Source organism: Rhinolophus hipposideros (assembly GCF_964194185.1).
Source record: "Rhinolophus hipposideros genome assembly, chromosome: 13".
Taxonomy (NCBI): Eukaryota; Metazoa; Chordata; class Mammalia; order Chiroptera; family Rhinolophidae; genus Rhinolophus; species Rhinolophus hipposideros.
The window spans coordinates 61,382,085-61,393,086 of NC_138059.1; the positions used below are offsets into that span (position 1 = coordinate 61,382,085).

The window sequence follows — 11,002 nt, forward strand, 5'->3', positions numbered from 1 at the left end:
GTGATTTCAATCTTCTTCAATTTATTGAGACTTGTTTTGTGGCTTTACATGTGGTCTATCTTGGGAAATGTTCCATGTACACTTGAAAAGAATGTATATTCTGCTGCTTTGGGGTGAAGTGCTCTAAAAATATCACTTAAATTCATTTGGTCTAGTGTGTCATTTATGGCCATTGTTTCCTTGTTGATTTTCTGTCTGGAGGATCTGTCCATTGGTGTCTGGAATGTCAGCATCGCCTACTATGATTGTATTACTGTCGCTCTCTGCCTTTATGTTCATCAATATTTGCTTTATATTTAGGTCCCCTGTGTTGGTGCACATGTTTACAAGGGTTATAGCATATTGTTGGGTTCATCCCTTTATCATTATATAATGTCTCTTTTGGGCTCTTATTATAGTCTTTGTTTTAAAGTTTATCTTGTCTGATGTAAGTATTGCTACCCAGCTTTTTATTTGTTTACATTCACATGAAATATCTTTTTCCATCCCTTTACTTTCTGTGTGTGTGTGTCTTTCGATCTGAAGTAGGTCTCTTGTGGGCAACATATGTTAGGGTCTTGTTTTCTTACCCATTCAGCTACCTTGTGTCCTTTTATTGGAGCATTTAATCTATTTACATTTAAAATGATTATTGATACATAATTATTGCCATTTTATTATTCATCTTTGTGTTCTCCCCCTTAAAAGAGTCTCTTTCCCACTTCTTGTAATACTGGTTTGGTGGTGATAAACGCACTCCATTTGCTTTTTCTTGTCTGGGAAGCTCTTTCTCTGTCCTTCGATTTTAAATGACAGCCTTGTTCGGTAGAGCACCCTTGGTTGTGGGTCCTTGCTTTTCATCACTTGGAATATTTCCTGCCAGTCCTTCTGGTCTGCAGTTTTCTGTTGAGAATCAACTGACTACCTTACGGGAGCTCCCTTGTAAGTAACTAGTTGCCTTTCTCTTGCTGCCTTTAGGATTCTTTCTTTTTTTTAACCTTTGCCATTTTAATTATAATGTGCCTTGATGTGGGCCTATTTGTTTGGGACTCTCTGTGCTGAGGATCTTCATGACCATTACTTTAACTTTTTATCAGCTAAGTTAGTTATTTCCTTTTCATTAAGGTTTTTTCCTAAGGTTTTATCTTGTTCTTTTGTTTGGGACATGTTCCTTTGTTTCTTCATTTTGCTTGACTCTCTGTGTTGGTTTCTATGGGTTAGATGAAACAACTATTTCTCCCAGTCTAGAACGAGTGATCTGTTGTAGAAGATGAGCCTTCTCGTTCAACTCTGGCCTAGCTCTTGGTTGTTCCTCAAACTTCTGTGATTGTCTGAGCAGCTTGTTTTCTTTTTAATAGTCCCAGGTCGTTGAGGGTGTGCCAAGACCTGCCACTGTTCCAAAGGGGAGGATCTCAGTCAGTATCTAGATTCATGCTCTTTAAAGTATGCAAATATATATAGTCCTGTGAGACCCCTCATGTAAGCCCTGCTGGCCACCAGAGCCAGGCTTTCTGGAAGTGTCCCTTGGGCAGCAACCAGAGAAATCGGGGCTCTAACAAGTGTATACGCTCTCTGGGAGATACCGTGAGCTGTAGTGAGGCAAAGGGAGAGGGCAAAAATGCTATCAAGCAGCCTCCGTTCCCTGAAAGCACCTCCATAGACCTCTAGGTGTGTGCCAACGCTGAAGCCTGCACCACAGGCCAGAGCTCCTGGACAAGTAAAGAGGCTTTCTTCTCAGAGAGACTGGGGATGTGTTTCGGTCTGCTGTCTGTGCAGTGGGGGTGGTAGTCTTCCAAGAACTGTCAATTGTTTCGGTCCCAGGGGACCAAAGAGTGCAAGACCTCTGTGTGTTCAAAGCCAAGTGGATCAAGGATTGTCCCATGGGTGGCAGCTCCAAAAATTGGGACACCAGACATAAAAACTGGGGCATAGACACATGTTAAACGTCCGCTTTGGGAGATACCACTGCCCTGGAGCAAGACACAAAGGAAGGTAAAGATGGGGCCTGCAGAGGATGGAGGGGAGAAGGCCTCGACTTTTGAGGGGAGTCGGGGAAAGCACTTAAGTTTGAAGCCTGCCAGCCACCATCCCCAGAACATATCCTAGCAGGCCCCGACGTGTGGAAAGTTCCCTGGGATCCTCTCAGGCCGATGCTTTAAGATTAGCAGATGATACTTTTACATAAGCAGCAGCGGGCAGGATGTGCTGCTTCTGGACTCTGGGGGGAGAGTGCCAGCACACGAGCACTTTAGTGCCTTTCTCAGCTCACTGTAGCCCTGTTGGTTTTCACAGCTAGATGTTTTGGGAGCTCACCTCAGGTGCAGGCCTTAAAAGTTGGGGTGTCCGATGTGTTCAAACTCTTCCCTCCACAGGAAGAAGCTGTGGGTTTTTGAGTTTCCTCCTGAGTGTGGGTCAGTGTGACCGGGGTGGGGTTTATGGTGAGATTGTGTCTCAGCCTCTCCTGCCACCTTTAGTGTGATTATTTTTTTTCTTTTTCCCATTTTTGCCTCTCATTTGATGGGTTGTCATTGCTCGGCTAGGTCTTACATTTTTTTCCCAAAGAAAATTGTATCATACATATGTAGCTGTAAATTTGGTGTGTCCAGTGGGAGGTGAGTTCAGCATCTTGCTATTCTTTCTATGTTGCCATTTTGAAATGGAACTTAGTATTTCTTGGTATGGATGGACCAGTTTGTTTAACCATGTACCAGTTGATGGACATCTGGCTTGATTCCAGTTTTTGGAATAGAAACATTTGTGTACAGGTTTTTGAGTGAACATAAGTTTTTATTTCTCTGGATTAAATGCCCATGCGTGCAATTTCTGGGTCACATGGATTATAAGGTAGTTGTATGTTTCAATTTTAAGAAACTGACAAAACTATTTTCCAGAATAGCTGTACCATTTTACCTTCCCAACAGCAGTGTATGGCTAATCCAGTTTCTCTGCACCCTCACCATCATTTGGTATTGTCACTCTTTTTTTCTTTTCTTTTTTGCCTTTCCTTCATTCCCCTTTCCTCTCTCTCTCTCTCTCTCTCTCTCTCTCTCTCTCTCTCTCTCTCTCTCTCTCTCTCTCTCTCCCCCTCCCTCCCTCCCTCCTTCCCTCCCTCCCTTCTTTCCTTCCTTCCTTCCTTTCTTCAGTTCTTATTGGTTCTTTTTTGTTTTCTCTTTGTTGAAGTTCTCACTGAGTTGTCTGTTTTTTCCCTTAAGGTCATTAAGTGCCCTTATAACCAATGTTTTGAACTCTGTATCTAGATTATTTGTCTCCATTTTGTTTATTTTTTTCTAGACTTGTTTTCTCATTTGGAACATGTTATTTGTCTCCTCATGTTGGCTTCCTCCCTGTGTGTTTTGTTTGTTTTGTATGTAATACAATTAGGTAGATTTGCTCTATCTCCCAGTCTTGACAGAGTGGTCATTTGTAGAAGGTGTCCTATGGGGCTCAGTGGTGATGATTCCCTGGTCACCTGAGTGTTCCACGTAGGTCCTGTGTGGGTTGTGTGCCCAGTTTTTATAGTTGGGCCGCAATTGTTGGTGGCGTGTCTGTTGGTGCCGTTGATTCTTAGGCTAACTGGCTCTAAGGGCTGGCCATCAGCACGGCAGACCAACCGTTGTGTGGACGCAGAATTTCTCTGGGTTCTGGTGTCAGCCACGTCTGTCTTTTGGGTGTGTCAGTTGTGGAGCCAGTTGGGTGGGGCTTTGGTGTTGTCTGGAGACTCTTTGGAGGGTCCGCGGTGCAGGCCAAATTTACCCACCACTTTTGCAGGGCTTGTGGTTACTTGGTAGAGGCTACACTGAATCGAGAGTGGCTGCCGCTTGTGGCACTTAGCTGGAGCTGTTACAGGCCAAGACGGGCTGCCACTTTTGCCAGGTTTGGGGCCACCTGGTGGGATTTACAATGCAGGTTGATCCCAGTAGCTACTTGTGCTGGGCTTGGGGTCATTTGATAGGAGCTACAATGCATGTCGAAGCTGGCCTTTGCTAGTGTGGAGTTTGTAGACCTTTTAGAGAGTCTGACGCTTGAGTGGAAGGCAGCCGCCACTGGTGTGGGATTTGCAGACCTATGAGAAAGTCTGCAGTGGAAGCCTAGGGCAGCCCCACTCATGTAGGGTTTGCAGTCCTTCGAGTGAGTGTGTAGCATGAGCCCAGCGGGCCACTCCAGTGGACGAGTGGTGGAAGAGGCCGGTATGCGAGTTGGGTGGGGCAGGGTCCCTGGGAATCACCAGGGCAGGCGAAGGATGTTATCCATGGTAATGGAGAGCTCAGATTTGGCGCCTTTTTTTTGCCAGGCTGACTGGCTGGTAGAAAAGCTCAACAACAGAGCAATGGTGTCTGCCAGAGCTTCCATCGCAGAGTGCCCCAACCCATCCTGCCAGCCTTCGCCCTGAAGTTAGTCAGTTTAGTTCCTCGCCATGTGTCTCTGGCACTTTCCCAGCTGGTGTCCCTGTGCTGGAGCTTAGAGTGAGAGACTTTGTGTGTCTCTGTGTGAGAAAATTGCTGGTTTTTCACAACCAGATGTATGGGGGCTCCTCTTCCCAGCACTGGTGCCCCAGGCTGGGGTGCCCTTTGTGAGGCTGGGAACAGTCACTTCTCGGAGGATCTCTGCAGCCACGATATCCCTCCCAGTACTTAATCGCCACACCATGGAGGTGGACCTGCCCATTTTGCAGTTCCCGCCCCTCCTGCTTGTCTTGACATGTTTTCTTTACATCCTCAGTTATAGGAATCATGTTCAGCTAGTCTTCAGGTGGTGGTTCTGTTATGGTTGTTCTATAATTTAGTTGTGATTTTGATGTAAGTGAGGGAGGAGGAGATCTCAAGATACATGAAACTTGATCCTACTTAAACCTTTTAGCTGGTTTCCTCTGATGACACCTGGTAGAAGAACCGTGGGTGCCACCTTACTGCCAGCTGGGAGCAGAAGTCCACGCCCGAGGGGCAGTGCTCCTTATACTGCTGGGCAGGTGAGAGCTCTGGCTTCCCACAAGGCCTCCTGTGACATCACCCCAGTGGGTAGGAGAACTAGATTTAGATGGGGTGGAATTCCAGGTTCCCCATATTGTGTCCACTGATAGCACAGGGCGGTGAGGTGCCTTCTTAAGCCCTGTTCCCTGCCTTTTCTGACACCATCCTACAGGGTCAGATTACAGCCTGGCAAGGGTGGGAGTTGGCCTTTGCTGTGTGGTGGAGGTGGGGCCACAGTGTTTTCTGTGGTGTTTGGCTGGAGTAGAACAATTATTTTGTGTAAGTTGTCTATCTTGGGAGGCTGCCTGTTTTTGTCCTTTAGCTGAGAGAGCAGTCAGTCTTTTGTTGGGGCTTTCCCCCCCTTGCAGCCACTAATTTTTAAAAAAATTTTTTTGGCTTACCACTGACTCCTGCACCCAGCTTGGGAAATATGAGGCAAAAGGAAAACTCAAGGAGCTCATTCCCGTGTTATTTTTTGGATCCCAAAGTCCCAGCCAGTCGGCCTTCTCTCCACCTTTCAGAGTCTTCTTACATTTCTCTCTTATATGTACTGTCCAGTGTTTTTAGTTACAGTTAGCAGGACGAATAGGGAAGAGTACATCTGTTCCGTCTTCCTGAAAAAAGAAGTCTCTAAAGGGTTGTTACCACGTCATGCTTACACTGACTATGACATAATGGAGTGGTCATTATGGGGTTTGTGAGCATAGAGTAATTTAGTTGGCATAATGGCTCTGGATACTGGATTGTGTCTGTGATTTTGAAAATAATTGGCTAAAGGGTCTTTGAAAAGGTACCTGAAACACTCTAGGTAAAGATAATCCAAACTTGCACAAAAAAGGAAACAGGTAGTGAAGTGTACCCCAAGTTCCAAGGTTAGTTCCACGGGACGAGAAACATTGGGCAGACTTTTCTCTTTTACAGTATGGTGTTCTATCACTCTTCATGGATTGTAACAAACTGTAGATGTGCATAAATCTAGATAGCTGGGAAGGGTACTCTCAGGGGTGTGTTTCCTCTGGTTCCTACCCAGTAAACAGGCTGACACGTCTAAGTCTCACCATCTTCCCGTGGAAGGGAGCTTTGGGGAAGCTCTGCTTCATCAGTTTTACACACCAGATAAACAGATTATTGTACAGTTGGAAGAGGTAGCAAATTTACCGTATATTTTAAACAATAGGACAAAGCAGAAAGACGGTGAGAGTTGATGGATTTTTACTTTGTCTTGAGAATTACTGAATACTAGTACTCTTATCTACCTGTCACTGTGATATTTCTGTCAGAGTATTGTGTCTCTGGAAAAATAGCATACACGTGAGCCCTTCATAATTGGTTAATTGTACAAATGATTTCTTTTCCACATGCACTGAAATTTTTCTCTTAAATTGGAAATACGTATTAATACCCACCTTGAACGGAGAGTTTTAAAAGATAACATGAGAAAACTGAGCAAAGTGGCACGCACACAATAAGGCCTCGTTTCTTTTCTATACACATTTTCATTTCTCTTTGAATTAACAGTGGCCTCAGAATTGAAAAGAAGTCTCAATTTTATAAGAAGCATTAAGATTGTCTGAAACAATCAATATAGCTGATAATCTTGTCTAAGATAATTGACTTATTCTTTCATAATAGAAGCCTAAGGAGAATGTGTAGTTTTTGGATACACACTGCCTAATACTTGCACTAAACATGATAAAATTAAAGACTGTAATCTCTGGCTTCCAGTAGACACAGACATTGTCATCCTGTTTTTGAATAACTTGGAGTAGACCGTTATTTTTTTATTTTTTATTTTATTAAATTTATTGGGGTGACAATTGTTAGTAAAGTTACATAGATTTCAGGTGTACAATTCTGTATTACATCGTCTATAAATCCCATTGTGTGTTCACCACCCAGAGTCAGTTCTCCTTCCATCACCATATATTTGATCCCCCTTACCCTCATCTCCCTCCCCCCACCCCCTTACCCTCTGGTAACCACTAAACTATTGTCTGCGAGGAGTAGAACATTATTTAAGGAATAATGAAATACTTGCAGTTGAACTCTGGTTTGGTCATTCTATAGTAATACATTAATTTCTAGTTGTATCTAATTCTTAATTCTAAGTGCCACATATATGTCAAATTGAGTGTTAAACAAATTTATAGGTTCATAGGACTTAAACGTATTTCAGGTAGCGCTTGTTCTCACACCCCAATGGCTATAAGCTGATTGCTAAGATGAACGTATTTATAAAAGTCTGTACTGGAAGGATAATGACTGACGTGAGCCTGAGGACTTGGACTAAAGATGCAGCCTTTACTTTTTCATATTTGAATACTAAGTGTGAAGTGGAATGTGCTGTTAAGGGTGTCAGGGAGGAAGCCCATAGAGCATGGCCGTGAGTAACCAGACTCCAGAGGAAGTGACTCAGTGAGCGGCTGGCTCGCGGGCAGCGCAGACTGGGAACCCCGGGGATCGGGATCGCAGCACAAACAGCAGGTGTTATTCGCTCCCATTTTAATTTTAATTGACACTAGACATTAATTGATAATACACATCAATAATATATTGCATTCCGAGAGAAACTGCATTCCATTAATATCATTTTTAGGAAGATCTGACTTCTAAACTACAAGAGACTTGTGTTGAACAGCTAATGTGGTGGATCCCACGTGGTCTGGGCCTGCAGCCTCCTGCCAACTCCCCACCATAGATTCTTTCTTTCATGGATGGCTTCTCTCAGTCTAAATAACCTCCCTGGTCCGGTCATCTTTATCCAACTACTTGCTCATTTTCTACCCAACTTCATGTTTTCAGAAAACTAAACTGGATCCTATTGACAGTGTGGTGTATTTTTATACCTTTCTAGGCTCTTCTCTAAAAAGGTAAGAGAGGGCCAGTAAAAATCATTTCAGGAACACCACCATTCCTCGGACACTGAGATAATTAAAAATAATGGCAGATTTTGAGTTTTCATTAACTGAGATAAGGGGAAAGGACCCCAGAGATGCCTTATATTGAATTTAGAGTTTTTTAAATAGTGGAGCTTAAAAAGCCTTTCATATTTATGTAAGTTGTTCTCCGGAAGTGCCAGTCCTTGATTCTAACCTTGAAAAGATAAGAGAGCTAGATAATTAATTCAGGTACACTCCACTCTGCACAGGGGCCTGTGCCCTCTACCGTAAACACTTTGGAGCCAAAGTCATATTTTAAAAAGTCACACTTTGGCTTTTTGTCTTCTGCTCTGGGGACATCCATACTTGATACCTCTTTTGTTTGTTTCTTAAAATTGAATTATACACAAAAAAATCTAAAGAGCATGTCTTTTAGTTTGGATTAATTCTACCTCTATTCTAGTTCTTCATAGCCTCTATTCTGAAGGATGGCAAAACAGGCGGTTCTGAGAAGGAATTATTTGTTGACTGCCTCATAAAGCAAGCAGATGTCTGTGGGGAAATGTGACACAATTGTCATAAAATCTAAGTTTTAATCACACACAAGAATATTACAGAGCAACTCTTGTTTCTGTTTCTGTTTTTGGTTCTCGAGCTCCTGTGTTGTCAAATCTCCAGTCATTTCAGGATTACTTTCCTTTTTTACCTTCTAAAAATGCATTTATACTTATACATTTCCTATGATTACTTTGTTTGAACCATAACCATCAATAGCATTTCACATAGCGAAGTGCAGACACTACATAATCAAAGTCATAAAAATCGAAGACATAAAATACAGATGATCTGACACTATCACTTAAATCATTTTGTAATTTTGCTAAAGACCCTAGCCTTTTTTCTCTTACCCAGGCACAGTGGTATTCAAGGTTAACGAGTGCTTTGTCCTTCATTTTCAGTAGATGGGAAAACAAAAGGATAAAATTTACTTGCAGGAGTTATGGGGAGATATAGAAGATTAATTCTTCTTAACATTGTAGTTGCTGTTAAATATTTTTCTTTTACAATTTATTTTGGCTAGAAGATAGTTTCAAGAAAGTAAGCTGTTCAAACATGCCATATAGTTGATATCTTAATCCAAATTGTCTTATCTTGTTCCAGTTTGAGATATTTTAGAGTAAATGTTCATGGGATTTGAAGATTACCTTGCTTGAAAACATTTAAAAACAAACTTATAAACATTTAATACTTTTGGTTCCTGTGATAATTTGAGGTGGGGAAATGCTCTCTACTAAAATGACCACTAATTCTTGAAAAAATAGTATCACAACATTTCTTGGTAGCACTAAAGATATTAGTATCCCAAATTTCATTTTATTTGCTGTTATAATATAGACTTCATAAAATGTCTGCATTCACACATAATATGAAAAGAAACCATCACCCTCACTTCCAGATGTGAATATATTCATTCTTTTAGGGATGTGAAAATGAAAGACAGTGGGGGCAGAGATGAGTCTTTACCTGCAGAGTCTGTGTTTTTCTCCCCTCTCTGCTCAGTTCCACTCCCACTCAGCTCATCCTCCAGGTGCCTCTCAACCTGGTGACAGTGGCAGCAGCAGCGGCCCCCAGCCTGTCCCCAGAACACTGTCCCTTCCTCTAAATTCAGTCTGTTACCACTACTCTTGCATCTTTCTCCACTGTTGTTTTGAACAAGTGTGATATTTTAAGCCTACATTTATTTGAGATATCTGTATTTTACCCAGATTGTTCTTAAGACTAGAATTCTATCATTATCCCTATCCTACCTACCCCCACTTCCTCTAGTTCTTTCAAGTAGTTTTTAAAAAATCACTCAGTATTGTTAAAAACAAAGTTATCAAGAATATAGTTGAAGAAGCATATTAAAGTATTTGACATTATAGTGATATTAATTATATAAATATCCCAAAACTTCATTACTAGACTAATTTCTGTCTGCTTGTAACTTAATGTGTTTCTTGTATAGCGCTGTTTAACAAAATGGTTTGCTCTACCCTAGGAAAGATAGGGAGAAATTAGAATTTAGCCGCTGCATCAACACAGAGCCACAGTGATTAAAAAAAATTTAATATCTTATTATTGCATGGTGGTTAAGCATATGCATTTAATCTCTAATTTATGTAACAGAATCTTTCAAAGAACATTAATATATTCAAAGCATTGGTACTATTCTGTATAGATGGTTTCACATTTGTCTAATCTTCGTGTACTTTTTAAGAAATTTCATTACCTGTTCCTTCCCCTTGTGGGGACAAGAGAGTGGTAAGTGGAGCTTTGCAAGCCAAACACATTTCCCTATCCCACATGTATTCCAAATAACATAGTTAGTATTAAAGCTTAGTATTAAAGCTGGTTGCTAGCTAAGAGCTAGGACATTTATTCTCCGTATATTTTTGTTTGATAACGTTACAGGTAAAAAAAAACAATTTGCAGGCATCTTCTGAGTATGGTAGTTCAATTAGCATGGCGAATAAGCAAAATTAGATATGAAGAAAAACACCTGAATTCAGTGCATAATACCATAACCTAAAAGTGCAAGATTTCCCCATTCAAAACACAGGCAGAATGAAGAGCCAGTTAAAGAAAACTAAAATAGAATTGAATGTTAGTGTTGTATAGCAGTTAGGATTAAATCTGACTGCATATAACAGAGAACCCCCAAATAATGGTGACTCCAGCAGAATGGGGGTTTATTTTATAGTCTGGAGCTGACAGTGGCCCCTGAGCATCGTTAGGGACCGAGCCAGGCTCTCTGCCATCCTTCGCTTCCATGTCAAGGTCAGCTGCTGGCTCTCAGGAGAAGAGGGGGTGCAGATGAAGGAGCTTTTCGTGGACTGATCTCCCTGTCAGCAGCCTTCCTAGATACCAGCTCACAACACTGCCTGCGTGCCTCTTGTTAGCCCACTCAGCCACACAACCATATGAAACCGAGGGAAGCTGGTTAATTAACTTTAGTATAAAGTTATAAGCATTTAATACTTATGGACAATTATACCTCAATAAAACTGGAAGGAAAAAAATAGGGCTTAGAGGGCAGGAAAAACTAATTGTAGAAAATTGGAAGAAATGGTAAATATACAAATTGACAGTTCAAAAGAAATCTGAATTTTATTCTTAGCTCCAAAAGACTTCCTT

General features: G+C 41.6%; 1 protein-coding gene across 2 annotated transcripts in view; it reads left to right on the forward strand.

Annotated features, from left to right (window-relative positions):
• The window catches only part of MTFR1 (mitochondrial fission regulator 1), a 56,570-nt gene that overhangs the window by 39,723 nt on the left and 5,845 nt on the right, over positions 1-11,002 (forward strand). The gene's annotated exons all lie outside the window — the stretch shown is intronic.